The following is a 14,228-nucleotide window of genomic DNA, read 5'->3' as shown; positions in this document are numbered from 1 at the left end:
ACCAGGGAAGAGTTGTGTGTTGAGTGGATGTACAGATGTTCAGCTGGATGTTTACTAAAAATGCGTATGTGACTCTTTGTTGCTGGATTTCAAATGCTCAGATGTTCAGGATTAGGGAAGCAGCAAAATAAAACCATATTTGTAGAGGGTGGAGCAGATGTAAAGAAATATTTTCATTTTTAATATCATGAAGACATTTGTAATTAGATGACGCAAGATTCAATTGGAAACCCAAATCAGACTTGCCATCCTTCTCCTTTTATTTCATTTTAAATAAAACAGGAAAGCTATTGAGATACATTTGAGAAATTACCGTCAATAAAATCATTGCTTGAAAACTTTGTTGTTTCTCCTTCCTCTTCAGCTGTTTTGTTTCCCCTGCAGTCATGTGATTGAAGGAGATGGTAAGCAGTTCTCTAGCTGTTTTCTTAGCTTAGTTACGTTTTGATGAAAGTTCTTTCTAAAAGTGGAAGGAAGGTCCTTTGTTGAATCCCTCACTGCTCCCATTAGACCGCAAAGAGGCATTCTCTCTATCAGACATCAGGATAGATGTGATTAGTCAGAGGCCAAATGGGAAGAAGACCTTACAGCAGCTGTCTTGTGATGATGGAAGATGAAACAGGAGCTAAAGAGAAACCTTTTAGTAGTAACCAAAGGCCAGAGATGCTGGGAGATGCAGAGGAGGCTTCCTGCCCCGCCGGCTTTAAAAAGGGACACATACCGCTGTGAGGATGACCACATAGGCATCTCCCCAAATGAACTTAGGGATCCATGACCCAGATTTGTAAAATATTTAGATACTGAACAATTTAGGTGGGCTTTGTGAGGGATTATTTTTTATTAAGTGCCTAGCTTCTATTGTTTCAGTTTGGTTCTTGGAGATATTCACCTATCTGTCACAGGCACCTGTCTTTTGAAAACAGAGGCTGGTGATAATTGCACAAAACCAGGAAGGGATTGTACCTGGAAAGATCTGTCCTGCAAAGGCGTAAGTGCAAGTGTCTTAATTTTGAGGAGGAGAGAGGCCCACACATCATCCACTGTGGGGCAGAGAAAGAGCCCTGGTATGCACCAGGTACGTTACAGGTACAGGGACCCGTATGTCTTAAGGAGATGTCCTCCATTTGGGTGAAGGAGCGAGGGTGCTCCCCCAGAGGGTGGATCCACAGCTATAGGCTGTGTGATGCAGATCGGTGTGGGAGCACAACCCTTGAGAGCAGGGTCCCACTTGGGGAGGTATCTCTGAGGTGAAATCTTGCAAGGCACCCTGAGATTGAGGCTATAATGCGCTTGGGAATGTAAGCTTTGTAATACTTCGGAGAAATCATCGCAACAAAAATGCGCTGGGGGGCATTTGCAGTTAGCTGCCAGGAAGGGGCCTGGTAGGATCATGTGACGAGTAAATGTCCAAACTGGTTTTTCATTGTTGTTATCTTTGTGATTGTTAAGTGTTTCTGTTATAAAATTATTGCTTGTGGAATTCCATTTACAATACAAGTGCTCTTGTTGCTGGGAGACATTGGTTATAGCTCGTGCCCAGGGAATTTGGTGTTCCTGTGCCCTGGGGAAGTAGGCAGACTCCATTACCCAGCAACGAGACTTTATAAGCGGCTGCTATCTAGTGTGAATGCTAACCTTTGGATCCAAGGTGTGAGTGGTGTGAACGTGGGAATCGAGTTTAGTTGGATATTTGTTTAACCCTGTATTTGTTATCAGAGCCTTGACCTGTAGTACTGCCCAGGAATTACAGTGGAATAGAGGAAACTGGCATTTTGGTTGGCGTTGTGGACTGGGGTTTAAAGAGGAGTATGTATTTGGTCACAGTAACTTACTAGCTATAAGGTGTGGACTTTGGGGAACAATAAAGAATCAATGAAATTTAGTATGGAGGAACACAGGGAAAGGAAGTTCCCAGGCAAATTCCACCTGATATATTGCTGGAGAGCCTGGGGGCCCCGTGAGCAAGAAAACTTTAATTAAAAATTGTAATCAGTGGTGGTTGGAAGGCGATGACCATTTAGCAGTTAATATTGTTTTTGCGAAGGCAGGAGATGAGATGCTGGGAGCGAATAGCCTTCATCTGCAGAGACCTGGGAAACTTGATATCCCAGTGTTAGCACGGGAAGCCTTAGGAAGGGAGGAGCTGAGAGCAGGGCTCTAGGACCCAGAGATCTCTTCAGGAAGAGCTGAAGGGGGAGAGCTGGAAGAGCCCAGGAGGGTTCTGCCCCCATTGAACGGGAAAGCAGTTAGTGCAAAAAGAGGTGCTGGATTTGGTAACAGATGCAGTAACAGTCAAGGGTAGAGAAGATTAAGCTGAGGAAGGAATTGCAGCAAAGTGTGGAATTTGTAGTAACTGGAGCATCTAATTGGGTGTTAAATACTCCAGTGAGTGGTGAATTTGTAACCGTAAGGGAAGACACTGGCAAAAGTGAGGAAGTTTACTTTCTTAACCCTTAACTTAGTGTAGGTAAACAGGTAGGGATACACAAATGTTTGTAGGTGCCAAATTCACCAAAGCCTTTACTAGGGCGAGATTTATTAGAAGAACTGGAATCTTGAAATCAAGTTGAAAGGAAAATTGGAATGTAAGGTACAAGAAGAACAGTTAATGGAGGTGCTTAGTTTAGCATTGATCACTACCCCTGCTGGGACCAGGATCCCAGACAAAGGAAGTGATCAAGTCTATCCTGGGGTGTGGGTAGTAGAGACCCCAGGAAGAGCTAAGAATGCAGCACCACTAGCAATCGGAATAAAGCAGGGAGCTCGGCCGGTTCGGATTAAACTGTACCCCCTCAAATTCGGAGATGGGAAAGGAATCCAGCCAATAATTGACAGTTTTCAGAAATTCGGGTTGTTACTGGAGTGTGAGCACAAGATTTAAGGGCCATCAATAGAATAGTGTAGGATTTATACCCATTGGCAGCATACCCATACACGCTGCTTCCAAAATTATCAGGTGAATTGGCATGGTTTGCCGTTCTGGACCTAGAAGATGCCATTTTTTGTCCACCATTGAGTCCAGAATATCAGCTCATGTTTACCTTTGAGTGGGAGAATCCTGATTCAGGAAGAACAACACAACTTACATGCACAGCACTTTTCCAGAGGTTAAAACAAACAAACAAACAAAGTCCCACTCTTTTCAGGAACCAACTTGCCAAAGACTGGAGCAATGGGTACGGCCCCAGGACAAGGAACCCTGTCACAGCACATGGATGACCTTCTGATAGCTACCACAACAAAGGAGGTATGCATAGCTTTCTCGGACTTGATGGCTATTGAGTTTCTCCACAGAAAGCCCAGATGGTGTGGCCACAAGTAACCTTGGGTTACGAAATTGCTGCTGGATTCCAAACCCTAGAGAACTACAAGGAAGGAAGCGATTTGCCAGACTGTGGAACCTCAAGCAGCAAAGGCGCTCCGGACTTTCCTAGGGATGACAAGGTGGTGTTGCATATGGATATACAGCTATGGAATACTGGTAAAAACTCTCTATGCCCTTTTTAAATCCTATCCAGAGGTCCTCATTCAGGTTGAGGAGGGCAAAGCAGACTAAGGTTTACCTGTGGCAATTAGACACAGACTCTGTTGTTCGTGCAGAACAAAAACTTTTATTGTGTACAGTGAACTTGAACAATATGCTCTTGGTCAAGTGTCTTATGAATTGTGACCCTTTTGCTGCATGCGGCAGTGCTGGATCTTCCATCCTGCCCTGAAGGAGATGGCACTAGAGCTGGGCTCGTCCCTCTTGTGCCATCCCGTGGCACACAGGCCACTCACCTCTGTCAGCCACCTCAGGTTTGCCACTGGTCAGCTTGACCTTGATAGCATCTACTCACTCCCGTGCCAGGTGCACAAGCTGGACGCCTCGTGATCACGTCGAGAGGCTCGGTCTGGCACAGATAGTTACAATCTTTCGGCTTTCTCCCTTCATTCTGCTGAACTTGTTTACATCTCCCAAGGTCTTTTGCTAATCAGAGCAAGAATGTCCTTCTTTTCTCCCGGCAATACACAGAGTAAAGGAAGCAAAATACAGGACCTGGATAAACTAATCGAGGGGGCTTGGAGAGCATTCAGAAACAGAGGACACAGAGGTGCAGGCTTCAAAACAAGATAATAGTTCCCACCTCCCTATTACGGGCCATAATCATGGCTGAGCACAGGAAAACTCACTGGGGAACCGAGACCCTGTATAAATACTTGAGCCAACGGGTTGTGGCTTGGAATTTATACACCACCACTAAGCAGGTAACACAGCAATGTGAGATCTGTTTACAGAGTAATCCTAGAACAGGCCCCAGGGTGCCCTGGGACAAACAGGGAAGGGAATTTATCCTGGGCAACAATGGTGAATTGATTTCCCTGAACTCCCAAGAAAAGGGGGGTATAGGTATATGCTGGTATTAACAGACACCTTTTCAGGTTGGCCAGAGGCTTTTCCCTTGCAGGACCAACAAGGTGCAGGGAGTAACTAAAGTACTGTTACAAGAGATAATTCCAGGATTTGGGGTTCCAGAACATATCATATCATATCCAGCGATCAAGGTGAAAGAGCAAGCTTGTGGAGCTACACGTGAGTTAAGAAGACATCTCAACCCCAGTGGAATATTAAGAAGACTGGACCATTGGAGCTAAGGATTAAGAGACAGTAAGTTTAGAATGTGTTTATAGATTGCACTTGCTTTAGCCTGGCGTGAAATCACCTATTCAAATATCACTAGCGGTTAGCCTAAAGCTCCCTGATTGTTGGATATGTACAGCCTTACCAAGAGATGGAGGAATGGAAATCCCTCAGTGTGGGATTCCCTCCACCAATTGGACACTATGGGAGGAGCAGGAAGTAGGTGTAGGTGTGCAAATAAAATCACGACAATAGGAAAAAGGACCTAAATTCAGTATACAACTATTGACAGGCCTCAATGTGAGACCCTTCCTGAGAACTAGAAAGGACATTATGAGGAGGATACTTAGTGCTTCAATGGAACAGCGCCTCCTCCAGGGATACTGAGAACCTCTTGGAAAAGGGTGAAGCAGGTAATAACCCCCATATAGACAGGCCCTCTGGGTTCCGTAGTTTTATTGGATGGTTTATTCCTAGACTAGGAGTAAGTGAATCAGAAAAGGCAATTATCAGTATAGCAGCTACATGTGGGAAATCAAGAACTCAACTATGGATGCTATTCTTGGATTGCAGACAGAGGTATCTCTCTTAGTCAAGTAGTATTGCAGAAAGGAATGGCTCTTGATCTCCTGACGGCCAAAGAAGGAGGGGTGTACACTATAATCAATCAAAACTGACGAAACTCAAAGAAAAGAAACAGATGTGCACACTAAACTATGGGAATAAATTCAGGTGATCCACCAAGTTATTTTGGATAACACCTCATTTGGATTTACAGAACTGTGGAGCAGATTAACCAGTTGGTTACCGAGCTTTGCCTGGCTAAAGCAACTCTTCAAGGCTTGTGTAGTCTTACTCTTTCTTGGAATATTCGTATGTGTTGTTACATTGTTTCTTGAGTATGTTTAATGGAAACAGCATAAGATACACTAAAAGTTGGAAAGCGGGGCGTTCTTCATAAATCCTGAGGTGAGAATGGTGTCATCTAGCGACGTGACAATTGCTAGATTGTAGAAAAGGGGGGAATTGATGTGGGACTATTTCTTTAGAATTGTTTTGGAATTATGTACTAGGTAAGGAGGTGTAGAGCAGAAAAAGTGACGCAGATGTGGGGAAGTCTCTGGACTCTCAGGACGCGCTAGAGACATAACAGCACACCAATGTGGTTAAAGGCTATTAGTCTGCTTTATTGTTAAGCACTACTCTATTTATACATGTTAACAGAGCATTCTGCAAAACACTCCTCAGCCGTTCACACAGGTGCTTAGCCAGTCAGAGCCGTGAGATGTTCTTTCTTCTTCTGAAGGTGTCCTTGGTTCTCATGCCACTTATCTTGCTCCGCAGCTGCTGCTCCATGCAGTTTTTTCTTACGTTCCCACATTTCCCCCTTTTTTGTTTATTAGCAAACTTCTACCATACTATAAAATAATAACACTAATTATATTAATAATACAATCAGTATAACTCAATCAAGGCCTCGATTGACAATACTATAAGTGTGAGAAAGGAAACAAGGCAAACATAACATCATGACAAGAAATACTGTTAACCTACTAAAAAGAACAAACACGTGTTTGGTCTGCAGCCCAACTTTCTGCAACCTGGAAATAAATCCCCAAGGGCCCCATTCTGTGCTAATCTCTAACTGCTTTGAAAGAAGTTTTCAACTTTTATATATTCTGATATATTGATTTTGAAAAATCACTAAGATTTGTACAACAGATGCTTTTAGAGTGCTCATGATTGTGCCTTTGGGCTAATAGAAAATTAATAGTTGAGGAACTTTGCATGCCAGATAGAACTAGGGGCATTATTACTTACTGACCCTCGAGAAACAACAACCTGCAGAAAAAGGGTGGTGAATGCGATAGGCAGTGCCAGCAGGGCGTCCCCTGCTTCAAGGTGCACTTTTCCTCTCTCACCCACCACAGATTCTCTCTTTCTTTTGTTCTTCTCAGGGTCCAAAGAGTATTTTCCATTTGTACACTGCATCCGCATGGCCAGTGCGTGATACAGAGGCCAAATGGAACATCTGCTTGCAGAATAAACTATCAAGGTTAACTCTCTTAGCGTGTGCCTTTGTCTCAGGTGCTTCATGATCATATTTTAAATTCCCGAATAGTGGGATGAAAGAGAGTTAATCATTCTATAATATAAGGTCATCCCTTTGCTTGGGATTCCTTTCCAGGTTTTGTCTTAGCACTACTAATACATTAAAATAGCTATCTCCATAGATTTCAGCATTAGTAACATTAAATCCTGTTAATTCACATTCAATCTATTACTAAAAAAAAATTAAAAAAAAATAAAAACCACACAACAACGGTTACTACTCTGCTGTTTGAAATACAACAAGTTACAAAGCAAAACCAAATAATAATAAGAAGCACACAATCCCAATCACTATGAGTTCATGGTCGTTTCAAGCCTGGTTTCAGTCTTTCTCATCGTTTCACATCCTGACACCGTTCTTTTTGTGGGTTCCGTGAGCTGCAATGGCAGTACGCACAACCATTCCCCCTTCTTCCTTTTGCGCAAGCAAGACAGTAGTGGACAGTTTGTTAAGTAAGCATTTTACAATACGGATAACTATACTAATGGTTATAACGCCTATTCCTAGCAACAGCTCCTGGTATAAGGACAGCTAAATGCTACCCGTGCGCTATGTTTAGAGTGGATATCACGCATGTCCTGGAAAGTGAGAGAAAATATAGTGAATTTACCAATGTAACATGGACCCCCAAAAACATTTCCTGGTATTTCCAAACATAAAACATGTTTTCTTCCATCCCTTAGATGTGTTACCGACCTTTTGAGTTCCAAGAAGATTTAACTCCTGTGAGTCCCAGGGTATTGTGGTATTGAGACTCCTAAGAAGTTTAAAAAAGAACAATCACCTGGAGTATCCAGTACATTGCAACTACCTGTGGAGTAAGCAGAAAAGTCAGAATCATTGAGAAACAACATCCCTATAAAACAAGTTTGGAAGGGATCAGTGGCAGAAGCAAGTATTAAGCAGAAGTTGGTCCAGCCTGTTGATTTAGTCCAGGTGACCCACATATTTTGCCACGAGTTGATTTGGTGCGGTTCAGGTAGTGCTTCTGCACCAAGGGCAAACACTGCGAGCAGGAATCCAAATAGGGCCATCATCTGTGAAAAGGCAAAAATAACCTCTTTCTACAAGTATGGTAGTACTTGGGCCCTTCCAATCTCCAGTCAATGGATCTTTGTAAGATACTTTTGCAGTCTCAGATAGCATTCTCATACTAGTGCCTGAATGATGCACGGTTATAGCATGTATGAGCTATATGAGCCTCCTCGTACAAAAGGGAAGTTAAGGGAGAAAAGAACGCTCATGAGGCGATCTGGCACATCACGTGTATCGCTCATTCGGTTTAGTTGTGTTTTTAGTGTAGCATGTGTGCGCTCTATAATAGCCTGACCTGGAGGAGCATGTGGGATCCCGAACTTATGTTGAACTCCCCACTTTTGCAAAAAGGACGGTACTGACTGCAACTTTTAGGTTGGCCCATTATCCATTTTAATTTGTTTTGGAAGTCCCAAGATAGCAAGACATGCAATCCAATGTTTAATGACGTATCTAGCAGATTCACCCGCTAAGGGAGAAACCCATATAAATCCAGAGTAAGTGTCGATAGCAACATGAACACATCGCAATCAACCAAAACTCTGCAATATGGGTGACATCCGTTTGCCACACTTCCAATGCTTTCAATCCTCGGGGATTAGTCCCCAGCCCAAGGCCACTGTTATGGTAACTGCACTGTGGACATGTCTGAACTATCAACCTTGCATCATTCACACCAATATTAAACTGTCTATGTAAACCACGGGCATTTTGATGAAACATCTCATGAGAGATACGAGCAGCATCGAACAGATTAACAGGAGTTACAACAACCAATTTATCAGCAAACAGCATTACCCTGCCCTAAACCAACAGTGTTTAGGTGACTGCGAATGTGGATGACACAATATGGTTCCTTTCTTCGCCGTAATGTGTGTTTAAGACGTAAAAACAGAGAGATAAGGCACACATTCTTGTTGTCTCTAATGTGGGCATCCTCAATTCTTTGACATATGCCAGCCGCGTAGAGGGAATCAGTTACAACATTTAGAGGTTCATTTGGCACGCAGTAAAGGCCCATAAAACTGCTTTTAGTTCCATAGTTTGTAAACTGTCTTGCAGCTCCATTGGCACAAACTGATGCTTCCAGCTATTGTCCCACCACACACAGACAGCTTTGTGGCTCCAGCGTCCAGTGTCAGTATATACTGTGCGACCATCCACCAATCATTTCGAATACCGAGGTATTCCAATCCAGTCAGTTTTTTTCCAGAAACAACGCTACTCGCTGATCAGGGCGTTCTAAATGAAAATGACCAGGGTACCCTTCTGAAGCAAACTGTAAGGAGAGGGAGTGACAGTACGCCCACTCTGCCCACAGCAAGGTAAAAGGTAAACTAATATCGTCAGGTTCTTGCCCCGCTATGCAGAGAACTCTCTCTCTGCCCACATGAATCAGTTCAGCTACTATATTGATACGAGTCATCAAGGACGACCGAGGCTGAGCAGGGGGAAACAGCCATTTCAGCAAAAAAAAAAACAAAAACACAGAAGGAGAAGCAGAAGATTGTTTAGTAGGCCTGTTTTGAGGAGAAGTGTGGGTTTTTTTTGTTTGTTTGTTTGTTTTTGTTTTCATTGACAAATGACTGTGACAGCATGCTTCTCCTGGACATACAAGACAAGGGAGATGTTGTGATGTAAGGACTGACAGTAGCTAGCTGCTGATTGAATCTGGGCGGTAATCTGAATTAGAGCCTGCTTAGCCTCAGGCATCAATAGGATAGCATCATTAGCACATCTCCCTCTTGACAACAACAGTTCTAATTGAACATTGGAAATGCCAACCGTTGGCCGTAGCCATTGTAAGCGACCTAAAAGAGTTTGTAAGTCAGTGAGTGTGGAAATGTCAATTTTCAATTCTACAGTCTGAGGGCATATCATAGTATCTGATAATTTCCAACCCAAATTTAACATAGGAAAGGTGCGTTTCACTTTCCCCGGTGCCACTGTAAGGCCAAATTGAGAGAGATGGGAGATTAATTGCATTTCCCAGCTATTATCAAAAGGCTGTTCCTGAACAGCACAGTATGCCATCCATGTAATAATAAATAATCATATGAGGGTTTGCTTTACAAATAGGTTGCAAGGTGTGGCTACGAATATCTGACACATAATTGGAGAATTCTTCATGCCTTGAGGCAGTACAACCCATTGATACCGAGAGGCTGGCTCCACTTTATTGACAGATGGCACAGAGAAAGCAAAACACTTACAGTCTTTCTTGTGGTGTGTCTCCCATATTCCCCCTTTTTTGTTTATTAAGAATGGATTTCAATGTTAGATGAGTATGATGAATGATAGCTTGTCCAGTGGGAGAATGAGGAATGCCTGTAATATATCTAACACCCTATTCTTGGAGGGAAGTTCGAATGCCTTTAGAAATATAAGCAGGTCCGTTATTGGCTCTAAGTTACATGCAGGCTGCAGAGACGCAGCGTGAGGGGACGTAGGCGGGGTAGAGGAAAGCAGCGTCACCCCGAGCAACGGGGGTGGGGCGGAGGGTGGGAGCGGGATGAGCGCCAGGGACGGAGCCGAGGGCAGCAGCGATGGGGGGTGGGGGGGTGAGGGAAGGGAGGGAGTCGCGATTTCTTTTCCCCGCGGTCAGGGGTGGGGTCGGAGCTGCGGACCGAATGCGGAATGCGGACCAGGGCTGCTTTCTGCACCGAGGGGTAGCGACGGGGGTGGGAGGGAGGGCGATGGGGAATAGACGGAAGAAATTCTTCCTTGTCGAATTTGTTTAAGCCCTTCCATTATTTGGTTCCAAACAGATAAAAGTTTAGCAGCCGTGCTGTCATAGTAACAAAAACCTCCCGGAGCTTTGCGCCAACCCTGCCCCAAAACTCTCCATAGAAAGAGAATCCAGTTTTCGGAAATTCAGGAACATTTTTGCTTTACCATTTGAGAAAAGTAACCAATGCTAAGGTAACTACAGGCTGATTCTGAAACGTCAACTAACTGTAACGCTGCAAGATTTACCGGCTGCTCCCTCACCAGTGAACTCCGCACAGATCCCGACCGCTCAGCCCCTGTCCCGCAGAACGGTGCGGGCGCGCGCGAAACGAGCTCTCCGTAGTTCAGTCGGGCGGCGCTGCCGGATGAGTCGGTGGAGCAAAAGGCACTGTCGGTAGGTCAGGACCCGTAGAAGGCACTAGTTGAGAGCCTCCGTCAGGCCCCGTATCTTTTTTTTGCCACATACAGATTTCCAGATTACATAATCGCTTTGTTAATATTTTAACCTTGCAATCCAGTTTTTCTAATCCCTCACCCTCACCGACGCTCTCTGATTCGGCAGGAGGCTGCTCCTGGCAGTGTCCATCAGGGGTGATGTCAGATATAGTCCTTTTTTCCTGCTGCACTACTGCAGATGACTCAGTAGCAGTGTCATTTGAAAGATCAGGAGCTGCAGCCCCTACCAATGCTTTTATTTGACCCGCCGAGGAACACACAGGGTGTGTGATACCCCGAACAGGCACGTCAAACTCTGAAGCCAAATTAGTTGTTGTACCAGCCAGTGCCTGCATAGCTGCAGCGGCTGCCTGTCGCTTGGCTTGCATAGCTTTCAAAGAGTTAATAACAGACCTCCACAAGGGGTCAAGGGGCCGCAATAGTTTTTCTTCCTTTCCACCATTAATGACTGATTCCCACATGCAGTCCCCAATATCACACCATTTGTCGACGCTGAATATCAGCGCCACTTCTGACAAATGTCCCTTCTTCCGAGCCCTATGCACCAGGGTCTCGGCCATGCCTTTAGGAGATGACTGCTCCCCTCTCTTAGAATATTTAACGGCAGTTTCTCCGCAGCTTCCCACTCCATCGTGGATACAGAGGGCGGGTCGTGACCCCACTCCAGCTAGCCGCAGCACTTACGTCGGCGCCTAACCCAGCTACCGCAACACGGTGCCAACCTCTGTCGCGACCGTCCTGCCGTTGTCCACTTCCCCGAATCGTCCCACGAAGGGTCCCTGTTCGGGCGCCAAATGTGGGGAAGTCTCTGGACTCTCAGGACGCGCTAGAGACATAACAGCACACCAATGTGGTTAAAGGCTATTAGTCTGCTTTATTGTTAAGCACTACTCTATTTATACATGTTAACAGAGCATTCTGCAAAACACTCCTCAACCGTTCACACAGGTGCTTAGCCAATCAGAGCCGTGAGATGTTCTTTCTTCTTCTTCTGGTGTCCTTGGTTCTCATGCCGCTTATCTTGCTCCGCAGCTGCTGCTCCGTGCAGTTTTTTCTTACATTCCCACACGCAGACGCTTCGGGGGGGACGTCAGAGGGGGGTTGACTCACCCTTCCTAGCAGCAGCCTGGAGAAGGGGGAGGTGAGCCGAGGAACGCATCTCTCACACCGCTCCAGGCACTCGTGCTCACTTACTGGTTCCTTGCTGTGCCACTACAGCAAGGAATAAGAGCTGCAAGCCACAGTAACTCAGCAGTTGGGGTGGAGAATATTATAACTTCTTGGAACCAGTGAATATCTCCTCCTATACTAAGGGTAATATCAGAATAATCTACGCCTCCTTCCTTAGAATCAATCGTAATATCCTCTCCTATTCTTGCATATGTGTAACTGGTCTCTATAAATATCCTTAAACTGTCCTTTTACGGTGTGCATGTTAGGAGAGGCTACTCCCTCAGTACCCAGCGTGTGTGTGCAGTGCTGTAACTCAAAATATACCTGCTTTATAACCACTTTGTGCTTATGGAGTTTGATTTTCCACAAGTCATCCTGTTCAGGCCATGATCTGTGTTCTTCCACACATATGGAAGTTCTGTTTAGCCTTGAGTGAGACAGAAGTGAGAACACTTGGAAGAATCTGGTGAACCATGTCCCAGACTAGACTAGGGTGGGCTTCTTTGTTAGCTTCCTTGTTTGTTTTCTTTTTATTTTTCTTTTTCTTTTTTTTTTTTTCTTCCCAAGAGCAGAGTCAGAAGAGGATGTGTTGACCTCCTCTGCCATAGGGATACTGGCCCTTTTGTTACAAAACCATTGCTTTCTAGAAGACTTTGATGTGAGCGGAGGAAATAATTTTGGTCATGCGTGCAGCTGGGTTATCAGCACAAAGGAAAGAGGTGCGGCTGTGATCACGGCAAAGTTCAGAGGAACATCCCCTGCAGAAAGATGCGTAGAGTTTAAACATTGCCAAGTGAAACTTGGAGCCACTTTTGCCCCAGAGAAAATGCAATAGAAAAGGAAGCAGTCTTCTCCGGACACAAACCCCCGGTTACCCCGAGGGCGGTTCCTTTTGGGTGACCTTAAAGTCAGTAGATCTACATAAGTGAACAGCAGAGCTGGCCCTCGTACACAGAGAGCTTAACCATGCTCATGCCTTGCAGAGAAGACCGAATTGAGAAAGCAGGATAGGAAGTTGTTAGCAATAGAAGTCACTCGCTCAGTGAGGAGAAACGTGCCATGAGTGCCATGGGCAGCGCTCAGCGAGGAAGTGAGCCAGCTGCAGGGAGATGCTGGCCTCGAGAGCAGGGCAGCCAGAGATTGCCTCTTCTGGGACCTGCTCACGGGTGAGAGGAGTTAAAGGAGCGCCAGGACAGCAACGTGGGGATGTGCGACCGCAAGGATGTGCGAATGTCCCCAGCAAAGGAAGCAAAGGGACGGAGCAGAGAGCGACGCTTCATTAGTGTGACAAAACACAGCCCCCATCCTCCCCTCTCTCCCACGGGTGCAGATGTGCCACGAGAACGAGCTGTGAAACTGCCCACGGCCTGGCAGCCGGCTCGGGGCGTGCTCGCTGTGGGAATTGCTGCCCGGCACCTGAGGCTGTGCCGAAGCGGCCAGAGCCTGGCTGGAAGCCATCCGGGCAGCACCGCGGCGGCAGGAGGTGCAGCAAGGCCGTCCTGCGGCCAGCTCCGGGCTGCGGGCACTCGGCATCCCCTGCTCTCCCAGGAGCGACTCCCAGGAGCCCGGTTGCCTGCACCAGAGGTGGGAGCAGCCTGCTCCGCACCCGAGGTAGGAGCCCTTCGTGCCTCGTGCAGAGGAGCACACGCTTCCTGCCACCTGCCAGCAGCGGTGGGAGGGCAGCGGGGAGCGGCACCGGGCGGGGCGGAAAGGCTTTGCCTTTAAGGTGTTTCTTGCCTGAGCATAATGCATAGTTTTATATCAGAGGGGACCAACTGAGGACTCCAAAAGCCATTGACGGTATGAGGAGTACAAACACTGGTAGCACATTTACCACTCTTCGGACTACAGCATCACATCTCTACTTAAATTCCCTTCAAGTTATTCTTCCAGCTAAGGGTGACGTGATACACTCCTGACACAGTACCGTGGGAAGATCTTACCATAAACTGGGAATTTTGGCAGACTTGTGAGCAAGTGTTTCAGACAATCAGTTTGACTGCCTGCCATGAACCACGAATCATCTCTTTAGGAGGCTACAGCAGGGCTTCTCCTGAATAACAAATCTCTGAGGCTTTGACAAGGAGGCCTGGTGGGAGA

The 14,228-nt window shown here is 45.8% G+C and overlaps 1 protein-coding gene and 1 long non-coding RNA gene across 2 annotated transcripts in view; both read right to left on the bottom strand.

Moving 5' to 3' along the window:
* LOC149915016 (sex comb on midleg-like protein 2) overlaps positions 1-14,228 on the bottom strand; it is a 130,259-nt gene that overhangs the window by 54,686 nt on the left and 61,345 nt on the right. The gene's annotated exons all lie outside the window — the stretch shown is intronic.
* LOC149915018 (uncharacterized) lies at positions 6,508-11,582 on the bottom strand. The gene is made up of 2 exons (XR_016459931.1): positions 10,761-11,582; positions 6,508-7,491 (listed from the first exon to the last, which is right to left on the bottom strand). It is a non-coding gene; the product is annotated as an uncharacterized LOC149915018 (long non-coding RNA).

This window comes from Phasianus colchicus, chromosome 25 (genome assembly GCF_987193195.1).
Source record: "Phasianus colchicus chromosome 25, bPhaCol1.hap1.1, whole genome shotgun sequence".
NCBI lineage: Eukaryota > Metazoa > Chordata > Aves > Galliformes > Phasianidae > Phasianus > Phasianus colchicus.
The sequence above is the reverse complement of the archived record's forward strand: the minus strand, read 5'-3'. Positions and strand labels throughout refer to the sequence as shown.